This window comes from Hippopotamus amphibius, chromosome 8 (genome assembly GCF_030028045.1).
Source record: "Hippopotamus amphibius kiboko isolate mHipAmp2 chromosome 8, mHipAmp2.hap2, whole genome shotgun sequence".
Taxonomy (NCBI): Eukaryota; Metazoa; Chordata; class Mammalia; order Artiodactyla; family Hippopotamidae; genus Hippopotamus; species Hippopotamus amphibius.
In genome coordinates, this window is record NC_080193.1 from 134,249,823 (window position 1) to 134,275,100 (window position 25,278).

Consider the following 25,278-nt stretch of genomic DNA (forward strand, 5'->3'; position numbering starts at 1 on the left):
CTCAGCAAGAATGTACTGTCTTCTCAAGAATTTATTACAATTTACCCTCTGGGGTAAAGGGAGAAAATTGAAGTTATACATCTGAAATGCTCAGCTTCTAAAAATATAAATGTTGCAGCCAGACAAACATTTGTCCCCATAATGGCTGAGTTAGTGGCTACCTTCTTGAACTCATTTGTCTGCTGTGCACATTTGAGGCTTAACCCCTTGATAAGACTAAATTTTCCAGAAGCTGGATAGAAACAGAAGGGAGGTTAATTTAGATGGTGGTTAGATGGGACTGGTCCTATTAAAATGAGAAAGACCCACTTACTGTTTGCTTTCATTTGATTTGTCCTAAAAGGTTTGATTTTTTTCCCTCAAAGAAAGTGAACAACTGAGACAGAGTTTTTCCTCTGGAAAAACTGTTGCTTTTGCATGAACGGAACTCATTGATCTATATCTCATTATAGAATATAGGTACTTTCATTTAATTCTAACTTTTTAGTGCATGGCCAGCCAACCAGTGTTCAGAAGTTCTGGTGTATATCAACAGGATGATATTTTACTTAGATTTGTGTTCTTGTATCTGTGTGTGTGTGTGTGTGTCTTTTAAGCAATTAAAAAATCCAGTGAAGAGATTTTCTCCTAGATCCTGCTCTCCCCAACAAAGGGGAAAAGATTCCTACAGAACTTACATATGTATACATCCATATATAATAGTTTAAAAATATTGAGATTGACTGTTTCCCTTTTCTAATACAGTAAGTACATTATTTTCAAAAAGAAGAATCAGTTATACTGCTAATATATACAATATTGATTGAATTCTCACTATGACCAAGTAAACACTTGAACAGGCTCTTAAGTTTCTATACCTTCAAGAAAATTGTGAACACTCAAAGTAGAAACCAGTAATAACCATTTTGCAGTGAAGTTCATCATATTGTCTGACACCCAAAACCCCGATTGAATGGAAAACAAGGGCTGATCTAGTTAGAAGCAACTTCTTAGTCTTAAGTACCACTAGGGGTCCGAGTGAGGGGACCAAACACAATTAGCACTTCAGATATTTGCTGGAGTCCTATTGTGTGTGAAGTATTGTGTTCTGTTTTATGTACCTCTTATTTAAAAAGATACATGATTCATTCAGTCAGCATTCATTTGTCCCCTGCTCTGTGTCAGACTCAGTGCTAGGCCTCATGGACAAAATATGATTTTCCCCAGAGAGTTTTAGCGTCTGTGTTGGATTCAGTACTCAGAGCCTCCATCTTTGAGGAAGCTGTAATTAATTTTACAATTTAGTTGGGAAAGATAAGACACATGAACTGGAAAGAATTGTCCTAGAAAACTTTGGTATATAAATAAACATGCAAAATTGTTCTGTAAGTGTTAAAGATGAGCTGTAAATTGACTTTGTATTAACTAGGTTTTAGCTAAACCTACTTTTTAGGTGTGTTATGTGATGTATGACCAGAATCTAGACAGACAGCTACATTAACCACTGTCAGTGGCTTTCTTTGGAAAAAGCCTGCATTTGAAAAAGTGCTCGCTGCCAATAATACGATAGTGATTTCAGAAAAGGTTTTAATCATGAACTTTATTTTGTTTATATTTCTTGAAGTACTTTACCTCATAGCCTATGTGAAATAATTGATCAGAATGAAAATGCATTATTCATGAAGAACCATAATTTATGCCTTAAGACCTGCCATTTTAAGTAAGTTCTTATTTTCATTTTCATATAGCATGACTTTGGTTTTTATTGTGTTTTGTGCTTTTCTTTATTCCTTATGCAATTTGTGTGCCTTTATAGGTCCAAACTTATTATCTATTATTGAAAATACTCCCTTTTGTTGTTATGAATAAACCGAAGAATGTTGAAAATCTCTTCTGACATCTGCTAGAATAAATGGTCTCATTGAATCTTACCTTGAATCTCAGATTGATGCACTGATGGGAATTTTCCACTTATTGGCAATTCATCAATGACTGAATAAGCAGCAAAGTCAGTTTTTAAAAAGCACCAAAAAAGGAATCAGAAAACCCAATTGGACTTTCATAAGAACTATTATTTTGAGACCTGCAGTAAGAAACTCAGCTGTTGAATGTCTAACTCAGACCGTCCACATATGAAAAATGTGTCTGTCCGAAATCTTTGAACAATGTATTGGCAGCTGTCAATCTTCCAAAATATTGTTTCACGGTTACTTGATCAGAACTTTGAATGCAATTTTCCATAGAAGAAACATAAATCCATCATCCTAAGATGTAACTGGAGTGTATCACTGACAAGTTCCTATGGTCCTTCTGCTTCCCTGAGCTACTTGAGAGCAGGGACTTTGTCTTTTTGCCTGACTTAATCTTGACCTTCAGTCTTTCTGGATACATTAATTGAATGAATGGGTTTTTAATTCCAATCTTGGCATAGCTTCATCTACTACTCCTGGATAAACCTCTCTCTGCCTAATACCAGCCCTTTTGTAAACTACTTTTGTAAACTGTTTGGTTTTAGGTGCTTAGAACTATTTATTGTACATGTTTCAATGGAAAAACTGCATTCTGCCTCATTTAAGCAATTACCTTTGTAATACAACTTGGTAGATAAATAATTTTTTACATTAAATTCCTTGCTGACAAACATTAATTAGAAAATCTTAGACTGATTCATATTCATTATTTCCTGCATTATAACTATAGTGACTTGAGTTTATATAGTGTGCTCTTTCTCAGAGTATTAATATGTAGCTATGAAGCATGAAGACCAGCTTGGCGAGGCTTTGGCAGTATGACATTGAACAAACTTTCTGTGTCCTTGCCTTTTGTGAGTTAGTAATATCTTTGGTATATTTGGCTGACGAATTGAGGTAAAAAGTAGATGCATTCTTAAGCACATGAAGTCTTTCAAAGGAAAAATTTACTAAAATAATACAAGTATAATTAGCACTTAAAAATTATATAAACATTAATGGTCATAAAACAGGAAATTTCACAGCTTGTTTTGATCCAGTGGGTGCAGCAAACCTTTGTTTGGTTTTAACAGTGCAGTTAGAAACACTCCTAAACATTTTGGTGGTTCCTCCCCCAACCTCAGGTAATCACTGTGATAAAATTTGAATAAATTATAGTTTTAAAAAATGGAACTTTTGTGAGATGATTATGAACTCACACGCAATTAAAAGAAATAATATGCACATCCTGTGTACCCATTACCCATTTTCCCCCAATGGTGACATCTTGCAGAACTATAGTGCAGTATGGCAGACTGGATATTGACATTGATGCCATCAAGATACAGAACATTTCCATTACTCCAAGGGTCCCTTGTGGGGCGCTTTTGCAGTCACACTTCCACTTCTCTTCCATCCTCACCCCCTCCTTAATCTCTGGCAACCACTAATTGTCCTCTATCTGTATATTATAGAAATATAATTTACTTAGATAATTTCTGTCATTTCATCATTTCAGGTATGTTACATGAATGAAATCATACGGTATGTAACTTGAGTTTTTTATATCTATCTACTCAGCATAAGTTTTTAGAAATTCATGCAGATTGTTACCTGTTTCAGTGTTCTCTCCTGTTTTAATGCTGAGTAGTATTCTGTAATAAGAATGTACCACCATTTGTTTAACCACTCACACTTTGAAGGACATCTGTATTTTTTTTCAATTTACAGAGCTACTAGATATTTCTGTATACAGAAATATCTGTGTACAGGTTTTTATGTTATCGTAAGTTTATATTTCTCTAAGGGAAATGTCCAGGAATGCAATTCCTGGGTTAAATTATAATTTTAAAAGCTTCCTTTGTATAATTATACACTGAATTACATGTGACCTCAGTAATTTAAAAGTTAGATTTATAGCTTTGGTAAATTACAAAAAACTTGTCTGTAAAACCAAGTCTTTTATCTTTTATTACCAAGTGTTTTACAAATACTGCCTCCTATGAGTTTACCTTATTTTTAGCAAAATCCCATCATTGATTTTATTTTGTCTTATTGTTTTTATTGATGTGTGGTTGATGGACAATGGTATGGAATTTATAGGTGTGCAATATGATGATTCATAAGTTTTAAAGATTATACTCCATTTACAGTTATTACAAAATATTGGCTACATTCCCCATGTTATACAGTACATCTTTGTAGCTTATTTTATACCTAATAGTTTGTATCTCTTAATCCCCTAGCCGTATATTGCCCCTCCCACCTTCCCTCTCCCTGTTGGGTATAGAGAACTAGGTGGCTCTCTATATCTGGGAGTCTGCTTCTTTTTTGTTATGTTCACTAGTTTGTTGTAGTTTTTAGATTCCACCTTTAGGTGATATCATACCATAATTTGTCTTTCTCTGACTTATTTCACTTAGCATAATGCCCTCTAAGTTCATCCGTGCTGGTGCAAATGGCAAAATTTCCTTCTTTCTTATGGCTATATTCCATTCTAGATCTATATCCACATCTTCTTTATCCATTTATCTATTGATGGGCACTTAGGTTGCGTCCATATTTTGACAGTTGTAAATAATGCTATGAACGTTAGCCTCATTATTAATTTTATCTCTCTCTCTCTCTCTTTTTTTTTTTCTGGCTGCATTAGGTCTTTGTTGCTGCCCACGGGCTTTCTCTAGTTGTGGTGCCCGGGCTTCTTTTGTTGCTCTAGGCATGCAGGCTTCGGTAGCTATAGCATGTAGGCTCAGTAGTTGTGTCTTGCAGGCTCTAGAGCACAGGCTCAGTAGTTGTGATGCACAGGCTTGGTTGCTCCAGGGCATGTGGGATCTTCCCAGACCAGGGATTGAACCCATGTCCCCTGCATTGGCAGGTGGATTCTTAACCACTGAACCACCAGGGAAGTCATTATCATTGATTTTAAATGGGATTCATGAAGTTACTTTGTAGCTTGACTTCAGGGTTTCTTTGTGGTTTTTTCTGTTATATTTTGTTTTGTTTTAGACAGCAGGTATATTTAATTTCCAATAAAAACACTGTGTTTTAAAATGTGATTATTAACGTTAGTTCTTTCAGAATTTCACCTATATATGATGTAAACAATTGTAGGTAATATTCTTGCAAAGCAAAAGTTTATTGTGTATCATGCTAACAGGCAAACTAGGGAAGACAGTATCCTTGTATGTGATTGGAATCCTTCTAGTTGTCAGGTGGAAGCCATCAAGCATACCTGAAACTTTTAAAGGCAAGGAGGCTGCTTTGTTTCCTAGAAGAGAAGACGTTTTCTAAAGCACACTTTCTCATCTCCCCCCACCCCCCATTTTCCTCTTGCTTTTTTGCATGATTATTGCATACAGTTTCTGCCAGAGAAAAATGTTGAAATTGTGTCTGGTCTAACTAAAATGATCACAATTGATCATTTGATTTGTTTTTATATCCTTTCTTCCCTGAATGTCAAATATGTTTCTTTCCATAGTTAAAATACCACCAGATCATTTAATTAGCTTTATGTCTTGTTCTGTATTGTTTATATTTAGTCAAAGATTTTTATCAATGCTTTTAGCATTCACAGTCTTCTGAATCATAGCTGAGGAGACACGTGATAACTACAATTAGTCTTAAAAGGTAGTTTATACAGTAACATTCTTCTTCAACATAGTGCTTTAAAGGATTTGATCCTTTCTCTACATTTGAATGATATAACCACAGCACCCTTCAATTTGCTGGGAAGAAGTATGGTCTTCCCAACAAATTGTAGATTTCTTAAAGGCTTTCTGTAGGTAACCAGAATGCCCTTCTCTGCCTGGTGAGCCCATGGTTTTTTTCCTTCGAGGTCTAACTTAATGACCCCTCCTTGGTGAAGCTTCCCTTGCCCTTCTCTGCAGATTTAAACCTTCCCGCCTGTGCTTCTTAGCGCTTTGCATGTAACTCTGCTACAAATATGTGTCACATGGTGTTCAAGCTGTCTCTCTGTGTTCCTGGCTGTGTTGTGAGCGCTGTCCAGGTTAGACCTGTGTCACAGCTGTCATTGTATCCCTCCCCTAGCAATGTGCCTGACATACATGTTAAGCATCAGATGCCTGCTTTGGGTAAATGAATAATGAAATACTTAGTTTATAAATACTTAGTCTCTCTCCCCTCTAACCTTTAGTGATTCCCCATGGTCTACCCTGCGGGATCACTTCGGACTCCAGCCTGCCTACCAGTAAAGGCCCTTCACAGTCTAACCTTAATTACTCTGCTTCTTGAGCCTTCTGCATCAGCAAAACCAGTTTCTACTCACTGTTCCCTGCCTCCCTGTGCTCTCTGTTTCGATCCTCACAGTCCTCCAAGAGCCAGCTCAAATCCTTCCTCCTGTGTGTGACCTCAGACCTCTCTGGCTGATGGCCGTCTCTCCTCCAAATGTCTCTTTTCTCTGGCTTTTGATGATAAACTCCCCACGGTGGTTTTTCTGTTGTTGGACAGTTAATGTCTGCTGATTAACTTTTCTCTTGTCTCTCTCCTCCAAGTTGATCGTAGCTCTGAAGGAAGGGCCCTTGTCTTGTACGTTTGCCAGGTACCAAGTGACACATTTCAAAGTAGAGCTCACTCGGGAAGTAGAGGTTATGCCTGCTGGTGACGTTGGCGGGCGGGCTCAACCTCTAATGCAGGAATACTGAGAGGTATACAGAAAACAGTCTCTCTTGTCCTTCTGTCATTAACAGTTATTTGCAAAGCACCTAGTACGTGCCAGTTTTAGGTATATGCCATTTAGATATTTTGGAGACCTCAGTTGTCTAATAAACTACATCAAAATGAAGTTTTGATGGTTTGTTTTTAAAGACCCCTTTGCCAAACAAGCTGTGTTAAGTGGGGTTTTGCTTCTCTAAGTTGTTGGCTCTAATTTTTATAGTACTGTCCCATGTTGAAAAGAGTGAACACTGGCTGAGAAAACAAAGTTTTATCTGTTAAACTTTTTTCTTTTTTTTTTTTAACAAAGAAAAGGTTATATGTATCTGAAACTACAGAGTTGTGATATCTAATCTGGTAGCCGCTGACCACATGGACTATTTAAATTTTTAAATTAAAAATTCAGTTTCTTATCCTCACTAGCCACATTTTAAGTGCTGACTAGCCACATTGGACAAGTGGCTATAATAATAGGCAGATACAGAATATTTTTATCATTGTAGAAAATTCTGTTGGAGCTACTGTAGAGAGTAGCTGGGGCCAGTTACAAATAAAATGATAAAATTGTAGATGCTTTTCAGTTAACAAAGCAATATGACATAGCTTTACAGTCTCCAAAGTATTTCTATGAATATCTATTTAATCCTTCTAATAACTCTGTAAAAATAGGTGATATGCTACCTTCATTGCACTAGCAAGGAAAGTATAAGAGAGTCACAGGAATAAAAAGAGTATCAAAATAAATTATAAGTTCAGTTTGTGGTTTAGTTCTTCATATTGAAATAAGATAGTTGCTATTTAATAGTTAATATTTGATTACTGAATTACGGAAAGCTTTTGATGTACAAGAAGGAGTCATCTTATTTTTTTCTTTGTTTAAAGTCTCATCAAATTAAAAAGAAATTCTATTGGGCTTATCTTTTGAAATTTTCGGTAGAATTCAGGGAGTTCTAGTCAAGAACCATTTATTACAGAGGCCCAGTGCTTGGTATGGGAAGGAGTGTGGAAATGATACAGCAAAAGCCTAGTCCCTTTGCTGATGGCCTACGTTCAGGACATTCACTCTTTTTTTTAAAAAATAAATTATTTATTTATTTTTATTTATTGGCCCTGTTGGGTCTTCATTGCTGCGTGCTGGCTTTCTCTAGTTGCGGAGCACAGGGGCTACTCTTTGTTGCGGTGCACAGGCTTCTCATTGCGGTGGCTTCTCTTGTTGTGGAGCACAGGCCTTAGGCGTGTGGGCTTCAGTAGTTGCAGAGCATGGGCTCATTAGTTGTGGCTCGCGGGCTCTAGAGCACAGGCTCAGTAGTTGTGGCACACAGGTTTGGTTGCTTCTCGGCATGTGGGATCCTCCCCAACCAGGGACCAGGGATTGAACCCATGTCTCCTGCATTGGCAGGCGGATTCTTAACCACTGCGCCACCAGGGAAGCCCAGGACATTCACTCTTAAGAAGTGATGTTAACAGCAGCAGGTGAGCCTCAGAGATGCCAGAAATGTCCTTACTGACTGCAGAAAGACTTGACCATCTTCATCTGTGTGGCAGCTTCAAGTGGCCAGAGCCTTTTCCTCTCCTGCATGCCGCCTGCAGGCTGAGACCTTTCAGGGGAGCAAAGATATAAAACAGAGTGATTGTCCTCAAGAAGCTTATGTTAAAACTTGTCCGTGATTCTGGAGATTAAAAAAAAGGAATTAGTTGTTCTGAACATCTTTGATCTGTAGTTTTGCTTTAAAATTAAATTTAAAAACTGCCTGGAACACATAGAGGTGTGAGTATACAAAGTAAGTTAACATGCGAAATTGAGTTAATTTAGTATGTAGAGTATCACCTTGCTTCATAATCACAGGAAAGCCAAAGCAGAGCCCTCCTCCTTCCCTTACTTTTTCTTTTAATGCCAATCTGACACAGAAATTTCATCTGGTTTTTAAATTTCCATAAACTTGCTTCAGAACAGCAACAAAAATCCTGACATACAATTCGAGTTACTTTAAATAACTATATCTTGACATTTCATGTTTTTAATATTTAAGATATAACAAATCTATGCTGTATCCTATGGTCTCATTTTTTACTGCTTTTGAGAAGCTCAGGTGATTGACCCTCCGCATAGGGAAAGCATAGGCTGTAACTAGCGTGCAGGCCCCTTCTCGGTCTCTGACTCAGTTTGCTTGTAGACATTAGAACTGACAGAGTCGGTCTGAAGATAATTTTTCATTCACTTTTTTTGGATTCATTTTAATTTTCAGTTCTGTGATGAGCTTAAAGCTTCTTGGAGGAGAGAAAGAACTGGGGAAGAATACATTTTTACTCTATATCTTTTAGAAACTATATGATCAGATTTATTTAAGTTTGGGCTAGCTGTAGAATGAGACTGAGTAACTTAAGCATGTTTAGTGTCTCAATAATCAGAAATGTTTAAATGCCTTTGTTTAATGTGGTATCTGAAATGAAATTACTTTTCAGTGACTAGTGCTTTGTTTCTTTGAAATAATGCTTGGTTCAATAAATGGCAGTTAGTAAAAGAAGGAAATTATCCTGATTTTGTAACACTGAATAAGATTGGAGAAATATTAAAACAGGCATTCACTGATATTTAGGTTGGAAGCTACTGCTTATGTCAAATCAGTTAGGAGAAGAGATGGATCTTGCTTCCAGTGTGTCTTCTCTCATATGTGTGATGAGCAGCTGTTATTGTAGCAATGTGCACAGTTTGAAATAAAGCACAGTTTTTCGTGTCAGCACTTGAAGGCTTTTTTTTTTTCGACAACGAGCAAAACGTCAGACATTTCAGTGAGAATAGCTCTCGTGATCCAGAAAATTCGAGCAGACAATTTAATTGTTCTTGACTGTAAAAATTAAATCTGATACTAAATTTAATCCAGAATCTATTCATGTAGGATTTTCTCCCTTATTTCAAACAAAAATTAAACTTGATTGTCTAAGCAGCTACATTCATGTAACATTCAGAAGAAAATTCATGCTAAGTGACGTATAACCCATCCTCCTTACTCCCAGATTGTTATTAATCCCATGCTTTGACTTTCCTGGCCGCACCTGTAACCAGGCTCACGTCTTCATCTTTAAAAGTTTTCTCCTACCGAATGTAAGTTGGTACAGCCACTATGGAAAACAGTTTGGAGGTTCTTTAAAAAACTAAAAATGAAACTACCATATGATCCAATAATCCCACTCCTGGGCACATACCCAGAGAAAACCATAATCCAAAAAGAAACGTACCGTAATGTTCATTGCAGCACTATTTACAATAGCCAGGACATGGACGCAACCTAAATGCCCATCAACAGGTGAATGGATAAAGAAGATGTAGTATATATATACAATGGAATATTACTCAGCTATAAAAGGGAATGAAATGGAGCTATATGTAATGACGTGGATAGACCTGGAGTCTGTCATACAGAGTGAAGTAAGCCAGAAAGAGAAAAACAAATACTATATGCTAACTCATATATATGGAATCTAAAAAAAAAAAAAAAAAAAAAATGGTACTGATGAACCCAGTGACAGGGCAAGAATAAGGATGCAGATGCAGAGAATGGACTGGAGGACACAGGGTTGGGGAGGCCAGGGAGGGGGGCTTGGGAGAGGAAGCTGGGACGAAGTGAGACAGTAGCATAGACATATATACACTACCAACTGTAAAATAGATAGCTAGTGAGAAGTCGCTGTATAACAAAGGGAGATCAACTCGATGATGGGTGATGCCTTAGAGGGCCAGGACAGGGAAGGCGGGGGTGGGGTGGGGGGGGGTTGCGGGAGGGAGGGGATATGGGGATATGTGTATAAATACAGCTGATTCACTTTGGTGTACCTAATAAGCCGGTACAAGAGTGTAAAGCAATTATATTCCAATAAATAGCTAAAAAAAAAAAGTTTTCTCCCACCAAAGCCCCCTCTTAGGCCATGATTTTCTTTCCTTCACCTCCAAGGCCCTGAGAGATTCCTGTGCCCTGGGTGGTCCATAGTGTTTGTTGAGAAGGGGCTTAGGTTGGTGGCCTGGCTGAAGGTAGGACCAGGGTCTTGAGGCTGTGTTTGTAACAAGCATGCTGATTTTGAGTTGACTGTTCATAGAATAGGGTGACTACGCTATACTGACAAATTCCCAGCTAGAGTGGGCTTTCACTAGTGTCCTAAGGAACACAGGGGTTTTTGCCCTTCCCTCAGCAGTTTAGGGCTTTTGTTCTCTAGCAGAGATAGGAGAGAAGGATCCAGGTGGGATTTTGTGTCTCTCCCATGGTAGCTGCTGTTCCCCTCCCCAGGCCTGCAACTAGTGGGAGGCGGGCTCCGGACTCTGGCCAGGATTTTATGTTGGCATCTGGGGAGGTCCATGTTGAAGAACCTCCATGTGGGTTCACCTCCTTTCTGTGGTCCTGCAGAGTTCTGTATTCGCTTGCTTGCCCACGTTCAGCCCTTACGCATTTGCTGAACACTCTAGCTCGTTTCTTCTTGCCAGCATTCAGAGCATTACCCCAGGTGAGCAGACCCATCTCCTTGGAGGTGCCTCTATTTCCTTAATTTCCAGATTAGTTGGTTATACTAAGGTCTGACCCCTCTGATGAGTTGAAGAAACTTGGGAGTTGACAGACTGTGTAGTGTTTTTGTGGCTGTTATCAGGGTGAGATCTCTGCTCTTTCTTCCTTTCTCCTGGAAGAAATGTTATACGCATTACAGCCACTTTAAAGAAGCTCATCTTTCCACTTCCAGTGTCAAGAACTGCTGGCCTCACTTTTAAAATCTTTTTATTAGAGTTTTTTTTTTTTTTTTCTCTTCAATAACCTGTCTGTGTGCTGTCTTGCCACTAGATTGTGGACTAACAGTCATAAAACTGTGCCTGGCACAGAGCGGGTACTCAGTAAGTGTAGACACTGTAGTATGCATTTTAATCTAAATAAAGGCACTTTTCTTCTTATGCTTAATGGTGGCAACGTATTCTGTCCGCACCCTACCAACACGCCAGGGCGCCCACCATCAGGTCATTGGCTTCAGACCCGACAGCTTCCTGCTGCAAGAGCCTGGGACTTTTAGCCTGAAGGCTCTGCCACCAATGTTGGGTCAGGTCAGAAATGCCAGGAGGTTATCATCCCTAGGAGTAGCCCCCAACCATCAACTAATGGGAGCTGGACCACTAGCCCAGCTTCTTGGCCCCTTAGTTGAGACATCCCTGAGGCCTGTCCTCTGCAGGCTCCCTGAGGTCCCCAGCAGACAGGAGCTCAGTTTGCTCGGAAGAGTGACCTACTCAGTAATGTATTCACTTCCTTCTCTGGCCTATCTTGTCCACCTCGCAAGTCAATTACCGGCACTCCAGTCCTTGTCTTGGATCAGGAGGTGAAGGTGCTTCCTCAGTGGTTGTGTCTGTGTGTATCTGCAGCCTCATCATCCTTTGTGGGGATGGTCTTTGCCGTCTGGGCTTCCCAGAATCCCATTGAGTCCTTCCCCTGATGGATGCCAGATTGTTCTCCAGTGGTTACCTCTACTTGGGTTACTCTGGAAGAGTTACTTAGGAGACTTGACTTCAGATTAGGTAGCAGGAAAAAAATGGCCTGTGTGCAGCATCTTTGGAATTTGTGTTACCGATATCATTTTGGTCATCCAAGGCAGGTCTAAGTCTTACAGCTGAAAAACCGTGAGACCTAAATCATGACCTGAAACCTAAACCAAAAACCATGTTAATATCCCCAAGTTATTAGCCGGGTCATAAAAGATATGTTGATTTTTCTGAGAGCTAACATCTTTTTCTGTCACCTCATGGATTAATTTTGTGTTTGATTTTAGGTGTTAGGTTGTATGAGTTCTTTTTTTGTCTTTGTATAGTAATTGCTGCTTTATGCTTTAAAATTTTAGGAAGTGCTAAAAAAAAAACCTCACCACACACATGTTATGGAATCCAGATATAGCCCCAGATTTGACATTCAAATGTTTTCAAAAAAATGGAATCAAACTGTTCTGCATATTCAAAATGTACCTTTTTCTCAAAAGTAAATAGAAGATACACACTTTTCCTGAATGACTCAAATGTTCAGTGTGAGATGAATCAAGTTGTTGGTTCCTGAATCATTCATTCTCACTGTGTGACCAAGACATTCAAATAGCCCCCTCTCTATTCTTGGAAATTATCTTGATGAAGTGGCCTAACCCAGGAAAATCTTTCTGCTTCATATTAAATAGCTGGCCTTAGTACTTGAAGCTTTGGTCTAGTGGTGCACTGTGATGTTGACAAGTAAATATGAGAAGCTAAACTAATGGTAATATTGAACAAAATCTTAGGCCCTAAAAAAAATTGGTGAGGTGGCAGTGAGTGACATGCGAAAGAAATTTGTATCAGGATTTGTCTTCTATTGATGTAGTTCAGTTTTCTTGTTGCTTCAAATATCATGTCTTAACAGTCATTTTGTGTAATCTGAGAAACACAGAGGGGGCAGGGAAGGCCTATCCATGCTACCTCGCTATTTGAAAATAATCTCTTAAGGGTCACAGTCAAGCCCTGCGATGGATAGTATTAGTGGGATACAAAAAATTGAGTTCTGTGAAATGTGGAGGCAAATCATGGCAAGGTTAAATGAAGTCACCGAAGTAGGTCTGCGTACAAAGCTAGCCAGCCACAAATTCCAGGAGTTTGGCTGCTGCTGTGTTTGGTAACATATAAATTTTTGTGTATGAATTCACATTATCCAAGTTTGTGTAGTTGTGAGGCACTTTTTGCTGTAATTTGTTCAGTACATAAAGCCTTTCCTTCCTAGGTACCAGACTTGTTCCTCCCCTCAATTTGTAACCAGAAACAAATTGAGGCTAGGAACCAGTTCGTATCTATTCGTCACTGTATCAAAGTAAAGCAGTAAAACCATCATCAGTAATTACAGAAATCTTAAATGCTGGTTAGGTACCTCTGACTTAGGAACACTGAAAGTGGCCAAATCTTTAGATCTTGGCGTCTGAATGTGACCTCTTTCTTTGGCCAGAAACTGCTTCAAACCCTTAGACGTCTACACGCGCCGTGCCATGCCTGCTAGGGAAGACACACACGGGAGCTGTAAGCCTTTAAGCTACATCTGCCTCCGTTATGTGTGCCAAGGGGAGGAAGAAAACTTGTTGACAGCAGATGATGGTGGCCCAACTGTTTCAAGGCCACAGGAAACTTTCTCAAAACTGCAAGTCCATTAGGATTGCATCGCAGCATCTTGGGCAAAGTACCATGTTTCCCATTAGCTTATTTAGATGAGAATTCAGGATTTTAATCCTCTCCCTCCCCCACAAAAAAATTTAAAAACAGAAAATGATCTAGGCCAACTAACCTGGAGCTGTGCTTTTTACAAATAAGGAATTGGAAGAAAACCTTGCCAAAGTGAATGAACTGCTTCACTGCAGCAGAAGTATCAGCTCCTGTGCCATTGAAATATTAATTATGGCCTGATTTCTCTGAAAGCCAAGCAGCAAGGGACAGACCCTGTGAAGAGAAGTGAAATATCCATGTTACAGCAGGGTTCCCTGCAATCTGTTATATTGACCAACTGGAATTAGGCTGAGGCTCAATTTCCTGGTAAGAATTTCCTGATTAAAAAAATGGCTAAAGTCCCATGCCAGCTAAGCCGTAGGGACCGACTTCTGAGATATGCAAATAATAAGTTGATAACAATTATAATGCGTCATACACAGGACTGATAAGCCAGGGACAAAGTTTATAGTCTCAGCGCTTGTGTTCTGGAGAGAAACTTCTGGTTCCGGTTCAAAACATTTTCAGTGTTCTAAAACAGACAGGCAAAGGTTAGAGATCTTAAATTTTCAGTTTTGTTTTTGAAAGGGTGTGGTTTGAAGTTTAACCTCGTGGAAGCTACAAGATGTGATGCAGTTGAATAAGAAGGAATTTTAGCTTTATCCCAGATGATAAAGACATAATCATTACTTAGGTTATTTTTTTTTTTAATTAGGGAAGCATTCAATAAACTTCTGTGCCTTAAAAGTAATCATATCATGTTGCGTGCTTTGTTTCTCCTGTTCAGTGAGTTAGAGTAATGTAAGAGGAGATGCTCACAAGCAGGTGACTTGCTATAAACCTCTTGGACTCTGCCGACAATATGTGTGGTCTTTAAATTCTTTGTACTGAAAGATACACGTTTTAGAAGTGTTGTCCTAGTACTTACTGAGATAAATGGAATCATTAGCAAGCATGTGTCATCTGTCGTCTGTCAACCTCGACAGCATCTCATTTTTTCTATTAAATGGCTTGATAAGTATTTTCGACTGAGTAACCTAAGTTATTAGTAATGGCTTAAACCAGAATCAACATGGCGAAGTACACACAGAATTTTAATTAGCTACCTAGTATTCTGGTAGTTGTTCAGAAACAGAATTTGAAGTGTGATGGGTGAAGGGGGTCAAAGGATACAAATTTCCAGTTATAAAATAAATAACTCATGAGGATGTAATGTAAAGCATGGTAACTATAGTTAATAATACCATATTGCATATTTGAAAGTTGTTACAAGAGTAGAACTGAAAAATTCTCATCACAAGAAAAAAAGTTCTATAACTGTGTGGTGGTGGATGTGAACTAGACTCATTGTGGTGACCAATTCGCAATATGTACAAATATTGAATCATTGTGTTGTACACCTGAAAGTAATATAATGCTATATGTAAATTATACCTCAATAAAAGGAAAAACATAATTTGAACTTTTGGGGTAAATAGAAACTGGTGATCGCTAATGAGACTTTGTTTAGGGTTTTTATGGAATATTTCAAATACAGAAGAGTACAGAGAGTAGTGTGATGAACACCCATGAAACGCGTTCAAATGTGAGAAATCTTGTTTTGCCAGAATTGCTTAAGGTTTCTGAAGTTGGTGTTTATCCTTTTCATTATGTTTTTATAAATTTATATATATGTATATATAGGGTTTTAGATGCTGGAAATCTTTGTTATGGGTACATGATTTCTTGTCACTTTTTCCCTGTGTGTATTAGAGTTAGTAAATTCCACCCCCGAAGTACTTCGATGGAAGGGACTTGTTCACATTTCTTTTCTAGGCAGGCCTGCCAAGCCAGCATCCTCCAGGAGGTTTTTCTTAGTTTTCTTTTCCTGTTAGTAGGAGTTACTTAAGAGACATTATTATGTTTTTCAACCTTTCAGCTCTCCAACAATTTAGGTGTTAAATAGTAGCTAACTTTTAAAAGCAGCACAAATTTAGGATTTTCTTTTTCCTGATATATTCTTGTTTAAGTTTCCATAGGCAGTTTGACATTTTTGTCCTTAAAATGAGAATTTTGGTATATTTATCAATCATGAAAAGAATTCAACTAATAGCAACTGTATTAAAGGAAAAAAATTTCATTAACCTACAACATGTGGTAATCCTACTCTGTCATTGATGACTAGGTTTATAGTATTAATTACTCTTTGGTTTATTATTTAATCTCTGACTTACTGTATGACCCAGACAAGCTGTTCTTTTCTGACTCATGAAATGGAAATTTATTTCTGAAGCATTTACGATTTCTCTTTCGGATTTATGCAAATTTTGTACTTCCCTCTCCTTGTCTCTCTCTCTCACTTTTTTTTTTTCAGTTGAAGCATAGTTGATTTACAATATTAGTTTCAGGTGTACACAGTGAGTTAGTATTTTACAGATTATATTCCATTTAACGTTATTAGAAAATAATGGCTGTGTTTTCCTGTGCTGTATAATATATCCTTGTTGCTTATTTATTTTATACATAATAGCTTGTATCTCTTAATCCCACACCTCTGTCTTGCACCGTCCCCCTTCCTCTCCTCACTGGTGATCACTAGTTTGTTTTCTGTATATGTGCATTTGTTTTGTTATATACATTCGTTTTACTTTTTATATTCCACATGGAAATGATAACATAGAGTATTTGTCTTGGTCTGCCTTATTTCACTCAGCATAACACCCTCTAGGTCCATCCACATTGTTGCAAATGGCAAAACTTCATTCTTTTTATGGTTGAGTAATATTCCTCTGTGTGTGTGTGTGTGTGTGTGTGTGTGTGCACACACGTACATACACATGCTGCATCTTCTTTATGTGTTCATCAGTTGATGGACACTTGGGTTGCTTCCTTACTTGCCTTATTCATTATCCCAATTTCTCTTTATATCTTCAGGGAGAGAAATGTCAGCTCATGTCTCATGTTTACTTGACTTAATGTTGATATCTAGGACCTGCCAGTAACTTGGCTCTTCAGTTCTGTTCCAGGTGTAAGCATCAACCAAGGCTGCCCACGTAGCTTAGATCTTCTTCTCTCAGACCCTTCCTTTGTCAGCTCAGGAGGATGCCAGAAAGAGAGGAACCCAGTCCTCTCAAACTTTAGCTCAGAACTGTTATTGCCTTACAGAGAGAGCCAAATACAGACTTCCCTATCTCTGTGTCCTTTTCTACTCAGAAGTCAGTTGCCAACACAGAGGTTTTACTGATTTCTGTTGAATATTTCCTTTCTTCTTAATTTTAAGTAGCGAGCAACTTTTAAAATTTGCCTCCCATATGGAATTTTTGTTTGCAAATACCTATTCTTACACAACAGCTTATGTTTCTTTAGAGAGAGAGAGAGAAAAAAAAACACCCCCAAGATATTTAAAGAAAAATTATATGAACAGAAGGATTAACAAAATTTTAAAACCAAAAATTGAAGTGCTTTTAAAAATTGAGATATAATTCACATACCAATTCAGTGGTTTTTAGTACATTTACAGAGTTGGGCAATCATCTTCACCATTTAATTCTAGAACATTTTCATCACCCCCCCCAGATAAACCCTGTACCTGTTAATTAGTCATTCCCCATTCCTCTCCCCTCCCCCCCCCCCCCCACTCCCCACCCCAGTCCCTGGGAACCATTTCTTTACTTCCCCTATGGATTTGCCGATTCTGGACATTTCATATAAATACAATCATATAATATGTGAGCTTTTGTGTCAAACCTCTTTTTCTTAGCATAGTGTTTTCAAGATTCATCCATATTGTAGCACAAATCAGCATTTCATTCATTTTTATGGCTGGGTAATCTATTGTTGGACAGACCACCTTTTGTTTATCCATTCATCAGATGATGGACATTTGGGTTTTCATTTTTTGGCTATTAAGAAAATGCTGCTATGAACATTCATGTGTGTTTTTATGTAAACATATGTTTTCATTTCTTCTGGGTATATACCTAGGAGCGGAATTGCTGGTGTGTATGACTCTGTGTTTAACTTTTTGAATAACTGCCAGGCTGTGTCTAAAACAACTGCACTGTTTTACTTTCCTACCAGCAGTATGTGAGGGTTCCAGTCCTCTACATTCTTACCAACACTTGGTATTATCTGTCTTTAATTATAGGCTTTCCTAATGGGTATAAAGTGATACCTTATTGTAGTTTTGATTTATCTTTCCCTAATGACTAAAGACATTGGAGCATATTTTCACGTGCTTATTGGCTATTTGTATGTCTTCGGAAAAATATCTATTCACTTCCTTGCCTATTTTTGATTGGCTTATTTCAAGTGCTTTTATTATAAGTATTGTGATTACTTTTGGGGAAAGGAAATTTTATAGGAATGAATGATAATGTATGGGATAATGTATAATGAAAATACATGGAGAATTGACTATCACATAACAGATAAAAACAGCAAAACTGGTTATACTAATTAACATTACTCACCCATATGTATTATTGAAATGGTGCCAAATTAGTTTATAGCTTTAGTGTCAGAGTTTAAAACATTGTTGTGAATGTTAGTGATATTTTACTATATTCTACTTAGAGCGATATCAATGAAGTTCATAGATTCGTTAACTGGGGTCTGCCATGCCTTTGTCTGTGCTGTCTAATACATGTCCATGAGCCATGTGCTGTGTTTAAGTTAATTAAAATTAAAACCTCAAGTTCCTCAGTCAGTCACACTTGCCACATTTCAGGTGCTTGGCAGCCGCACAGGACAGCACAAATGTACATTTCCATCACCACCGGAAGTTCGATTGGGTGGTGCTGGTCTAGAATTATTTTATTCAGTTTTCTTCAAGTGCCGGATCTGTAAAAAGAAAAAATAAAGTGCCATTTGATTAGGTTGCTTCTGTACTTAGATGACTTATCATTGCTCTGAGCTAAAGGCTGGAAGTAACTGACTGTGATCTACGAGGCCTTGTGTGACCCGCCGTCCTCTCTAAGCAGAAGTTCCAAATTTCCAGCTTCTCTTAAAGTAACAGTCATTGTTTATTGAGTACATATTATATGGAAGGAACTATTCTAGGCATTTTATGTGAATTAATTCATTTAATTCTCACAGCAACCCAACGGGCCAGGTATTTTTAGCTCTGTTTTACAGAAGAGAAGAGAGAAACACGAAACAGTGAAGTATGTCATCCAGAGATACACAGCTAGGAAGTGACAGAGCTGGAATTTGAGTCCAGGGCAGTCAATCTAGACCCCATGCTCATAACCACTCGCTGTGCTGCCTGAGACAGGCTCTCAGCCCATGACACCGTTGCTCAGAATTTCACATTCATTTGTAGGATTGTTTGATTGAAGTCTCTCTTCCCCATAAGCAAGTTGTAAGTTCCATGAAGGAACTGTAAGTCCTCTGAAGGAGGAACTGTGTCCCTTCCCCCTTTACCGTTGTGTTTTTAGAGGTCATTATAAGCATTTGACATGGACTAGGTGGTTGGTGTATATTTGTTCCAGGAATAAATGAAAGTGGTTTGACGTGACTCATCACTGAGCTTGAACATGAGACCAGCACCCTTTGGAAGCAAAAATATTTAATCCTTTAATTCATTATCATTTGTAAAATCAGGGAATGATATTGAAATTTCTGTAAAGCAAGTTGGAGTCTAAAAATGTGTAACTTCCTAATGTCTGGAGAGTTGTTTTTGTAGTTTTGTTTTGATCACGAGTATGAGAATAGGTATTAATTAGCTTATGTTCAGTCACACCCATCTATTATGTCAGTAATTGAAATACACTGGCATATGTAATCTAATTAAGGTTATGTTTATAGTAACTTGTTAATTTAAGACTTTTAAACAGCATTCATATTTTGTCACCAAAAGAGAATACATATTCTAATTTGGGCCACATTGAATTTTTTATTTCTAATTAAATCTGTGTAATCATTAAGAATGAAGTGCAAACTAAAAGCATTACAAAAATGGAATTCGATGAGGAGAATTGTATTTTTGGCATTTAATTTATAATAGTAAAATTAAGTTGAAGATACTTGGCAGCTCAGTTTCTAAATTTTTACTTTTGTGATAGGTTATAATTAAACTAGTTTCTTCCTATTTGAATATATGTTTGATATGATATAAAAAGAACATTTTATTATATTAAATTGTATGAAGTGTGGAGACAGTATCAATTGTGTCATAAAAAAGTAGAATGTTTTTTCCTTTGAGGTTATTAAAGTCATAAATTATGATGAAGTCAAGAAATTTAAACAAAATATGACTGAACATGGGTTTTTTTTTGAGAGCTAATAGTTTAGTGGCAGTGTAGAACTGAGTTTTAAACGAGACTAAAGACTTAAAGCACAGAGTTTTGAATGACTACACGATCCCGAAGACCTACAGATCTCATCCAGCTTTTTGAGCAGTGTTGCAGCTTACTCAGAGCTGCGGGGGTGTCAAATAAAGGGTTGGGTTTAGAACAAAGTGGCCCATATTCCAAATCCAGCTCTTCTCCACTAAACCATAAGGCAGAGAATTGATTAAATAAAGCATGAGAAATTAGTACCTGCTGCATGGCAAACTGAATTTGGGAAGCAATCTAGAAAGATACTTGAACGATATATCTTTTGTGTCACCAGCAACATGCCATTGTCATGAAGTATAGAATAACGGTGATTGAAAGCCATTCTCTTTGCTTGGGATGGTCCGTCCTGAATGTGGAAAGCTCGAGGCTGGATCATAGACAGTGTGCGAGTCCAGTGACAGTCCTTGTAGGTAAGGCTATTTGGGCATTGGGCATTCAGTCATAGCTGTGCATGCAAAGAATGGTTCTTGTCAGAATTACAGCAACATTTTAAACACAAAGAAAGTTATCGTCCATGTACTTGTATATAACTTCATAGTCATGCACCTGTTTCCAGCCCTGTGATACATGCCTTAGGAAATGTTACATCAACATCCTTATATGTGGTATAACTGTAAACTGGGTGGGACAGAGAACACAGAAGTGGCCAGAACATGGAGTTTATCACACAGTGGTTCAACTTGTAGTAGTGATTATAGCACGAGTCTGTGAGCTTTGTGTAATAGTTAAAAACAATTGCAAGTGACATAGTAGAGCCTTTAGGCCATAAATGGGACATTTTAAACGGGCACAAAGCCTTTTTAAAAGTGCATTTGTGTAAACCATACAATGGTTCTGTATATTTTCTCATTTACCAGTTGTCTTCACCATCATCTTTGTAAGTGTACAATATTATCATTGTGTTTTAGACACCAGGAAATGGACTGAAAGAAATCTGTGACTTGCCTAGGGTCTTGCAACTGGTAGGCAGTAGAATGGGAATCCAAACCTTAGTTTTCTGATGTAAAAAGAAAAGGCTCTGTTTGACCATGCTGCTGTTGTGAGGTAATGTGAGTGATGTCCTATGCAGAAAGCACCTGTGGGTTTAGCTTTGTTTTGTTCAGGTATAATGTTTGTATATAATTGTTCAAGTTAAATTTTGGTAGACTTGTGCTAAAAGAACTTGAGTGTTGGATTAGTTTCTGCAGATACTGTTCCACACTTTTTTTTTCTTTATACGTTTTGATTGCTGAGTAAGGACATTGCATTATCCCACTGCCAGGCACAGTCCTGGCTCATAAGGACTCAATGATGTCAAATGAATGAATGAAAAACGAAGATTTGGCCAATGCTTGTGTCTTGTAAATATGGTGATGAAATATACACGTGTATGATAAATTAGGTAGAAAACTCCTGAGATGTGCCAAAATCATAAACTGATTCCTTCAGTTAAGGAATTATCACTTCTGAATTTACTCCACAGAATCATATCATCTTCTGGGAGACCCTCCACATTTTTCAATGTCTTCCCTCTATAGCCACAAATTTATCACTGCTGCCCACTAAATCCTTCCTAACCATTGTCTGCTTACAGTAGAATTCTGCACACATGCACTACAAATCAAATTTCACATTCTCATGAAACCAGATTATAAAAATATTTTTGAGGGAGAGATGTAAGATGCAGATAGGGTATGAACTTAAAAAATGTATAAAAGCTTAAGTTAATAAATATTTGTTGAGTGTACGATGTGCTTGGGACATCCTCTTCTTTAGCAGTCACTAGCACACGTTATCCTTTCTAGAATTCCTTCACCTTCTCCTCAGCACTTCCTTCATCTTCTTCAGAGATGACTCTTCACTTGGTCTTCCTCTGACAACTGAGGCTTCTCCAGAGGTAGTGTCTTGCTGAATTCACATATATACCATGTGCACCTTTTCCCCCCCTGTACCACTTACATTGTCCCACCAATGTGAGGAAGCATCTGCGAAGAAGAAGGGATCACCCCTGACCCTGTCTTGACCCTGTTTGATGCCCCTGTCTCACTGATATCCAGGTATCCATTATATGGTAGGATATGGTAGACAGCTTTAAGATAGCCTCCTGTTATCCCTCCTTCCTGGAATCCATACCTTTCCCTTGAGCAGGGTCTAAGTTTATTATTCACTTCTAATAAATAGAATATTCCTTAAGATGATGGAACTTCACTTCCAGGAAGAGCAGTGTTATCAATATCATGATCCTTGACAGCTTTGTGCTAAAAGAATTTGCTTCAGAGTCGGGAAAGGGATGAGGCCTGTTTAAGAGGAGCTGTCCAAAAGGTATCTGGAAACAGATAGGAACAGGAGAGCCAGGCACTGTCCTTCAAAAGAAGACTTGTCTCCACTTCAGTTGACTACCTCAGTGGTGTTGGAGAAGGCATTACATCTCTCTGAGCCATTGTTTTCTCATCTCTACAGTGGCTGGAGTCAAACTTTAGGATTTTGCTAAATCTCTTCAGTTCACATTCTCTACATCCAGATGTCTAATATTTTGCTTTTTGATAAGGGTGTTTAATTTACAACAAAAACAAAAAAAATCTCATCCAGGTAGAGTGAAGTTGAATTCATACCTGATGTTGTAGGTATGAAATTTATATACCATCTTAAATCTTTTGATATTATTTCACTGGATATTAGCATATCTGGGTGTCTTTTTTTTTTTTTTTTTTTTTTTGAGTTACTGTTTAACTTCCTAGAGTTATACTTTTTAGAGGAAGGCAGTTTTAACGTGGTCACACTATCTTAATCTTTTTGAGTTTGTGTTCCTGACCAAAAGGTTTCTGAAGCTAAAAATTACTAGGGGAAAATAATCTGTGTCCCTTTCCCCACACTACATGTATTTTATTTTATTCCTCCCGTGGAGTTGGCGTGTCATGCCTGAAACCATCTTCTGTGCTCTAAAATGTTCCCTGTATCTAATAATGGCACTTGAAATACTGCTGGGGATTCCCCTGACCCTTTGGCCACCTGCCTTAGCTGGATGCATGCAGAGGGTTTTTTGCCACGAGCTCTCTTTTCTGAGCCCCTTCCCACTCAGGTCTCCAAGGTTTATTAACTCTTTCTTTTCAGCGTCACACTATCAGAAAGCAAATTCTACTCACAGCATTTAAGCCCGTGTGGTTTACAGAGTTTTCTTGCCATTGGGAATCAGTGGAAATGATTTTTAAAGCTATGTTTATCAAATAAGACAAAAGTAGAAATGGTAAAAGAGGGGAGTCCAAATTCCTCAGGTTTGGCTCGTGTGCTGATGAGCTCTGAATCCCTGGCCATGGCTCTCTACCAACCCCCAGCCCCACCTTCTGTGAGAAAACACCTAACAATGGGAGTCATTTTTCTTCAGCTGTCAGTCATTATTAAGGATTAACAATTAGGAGACATCTCAAATTGTGTTTTTAAATAGATGCATTAGAAATACTAGATCAAACAGTTGGATTTACTTAAAATATTTTCTGTCAATTTAAGGATGTGCAGATCATTAGTACCAGATGGCATCTACCTAGGACTTTTGAAGGGTGCACCTGGGATACTTGTAGCCAGAATGTGTGACTGTAGCTTATGAACAGTTATTGTGCCAGCAGATTGGTTGATGCCACTGTGCACATAGCGATGCAAGGGGATTTAGGGCATTAGTTGTCCACCTTTCTTTCCTGCTAGGCTTCTGGTACCTCTGTGTAACAGACCTGGTTACCAAATCAAACACAAAACAAAACAGAAAAACACTTTGGAGGGAAAGCAAATATGGTATCTGCAGGCAAGTACATTTACTAGAATGTTTTGAGGGGGTTAAAACATACGTAAGTAAAGTATATGTATTTTTGTGTATTTTCGAAAAGCTTATAACAAAGTTCCACTTTTAATGGCTGTTTTTAAAAATTGCTGTTGGGCTCTTACTGGTGATAATAGCTGATCTGTCAGTAGGGAGTTGAAGTTTGGAAGTGGGAGATAGTACGTTGGAATAAGGAGGTGTTTTTCTGGAGAAAGAAGTGCAAATAGCAGTGCTCCTCAGGGGAGTCCGTGCAGGGGATGGTTTTCAACCTCCATCTGATCTGTCTTGAGGAGGGCATGAGTGTCTAGCTTGTCCGTAGTGAACACTCTAGAAGACTGATGAAACTGCCTTCATTTGTTCTCCTGGCTTCTGTTCTCCCCACTTCGCTCGCATTGCTAGGCTTTATTTTGTAGAAAGTTTCTACTTGGACTTTAGTGAGGGTCGAGTTGTCCATACATCTCGGTTGGTGGCACTTTGTCATCATGGGTCTGGGCCAAGCCAGTGGTTTCTTTACTGATTCTTTGTTACCACCATCCCCTACATATACACCCCCACCCCCCACCCCCATTGCCATGGGCGCTGGTCTGATGTGGTTAGTGTGTTTCTTTTTGTTTGTATAATGTATATGTTATGTTATGTCAGCTGTTACATAAGTGGTACTATTCTCCTTCAGTTAATGTTTTCACTCAGCAGTTTATTGTAAAGATCTGTCTCTGGCCCTGTGTGAATATTAGCTTGTTGACTCTGACTGCAGTTGAGTACGTTTATGATGTACTTTCATCCAGTTTTACTTCTCTGCTCCTGTGACGGGGGTCCAGATTGCGTCTACCTCCCCATCATCACAGAGTGGGCTGCATGTCCCTTGGGACCGGTGTGACAGTTTCTTTGGGAACTATGTTTAGGACTATGATTGTTGGGTCTTAGACTGATGAGTGCATTTAATTTGCGTAAGTCATACTCGATGGTCTCTACAAGGGCTGCATCCATCTGTATATTCCCACGCCCCACCAACACTTGGTGTGGTACAGCTTTCTACGAGGGTGAGTCAGAAATTATCCGCACTCTGGTTGTATTAAAACTTCTGTTGGCCGCACTGTCTTATCAGCACTTTCCGTTCAAGGCTACTGTCTCCCCAGTCACTGCTGTGAATGAGTTACATCGTTCATTTGTAACTGCAGTGAGAGCAAAAATGGATGCCCCACTTGTGATTTCCACGAAAGAAGAGCAGCGTGCAGTGATTCGTTTTTTGTGATCTGAGGGTGTGCACATTCGTACACTTCTGCCCACACTGTCGACAGTCTGCAAAAACCTGTTTTGAGGTGTTAAAGCATCCTCCCTATAGTC

General features: G+C 38.4%; 1 protein-coding gene across 15 annotated transcripts in view; it reads left to right on the forward strand.

Moving 5' to 3' along the window:
• Window positions 1-25,278, forward strand: part of PKP4 (plakophilin 4) — a 236,260-nt gene that overhangs the window by 8,039 nt on the left and 202,943 nt on the right. The gene's annotated exons all lie outside the window — the stretch shown is intronic.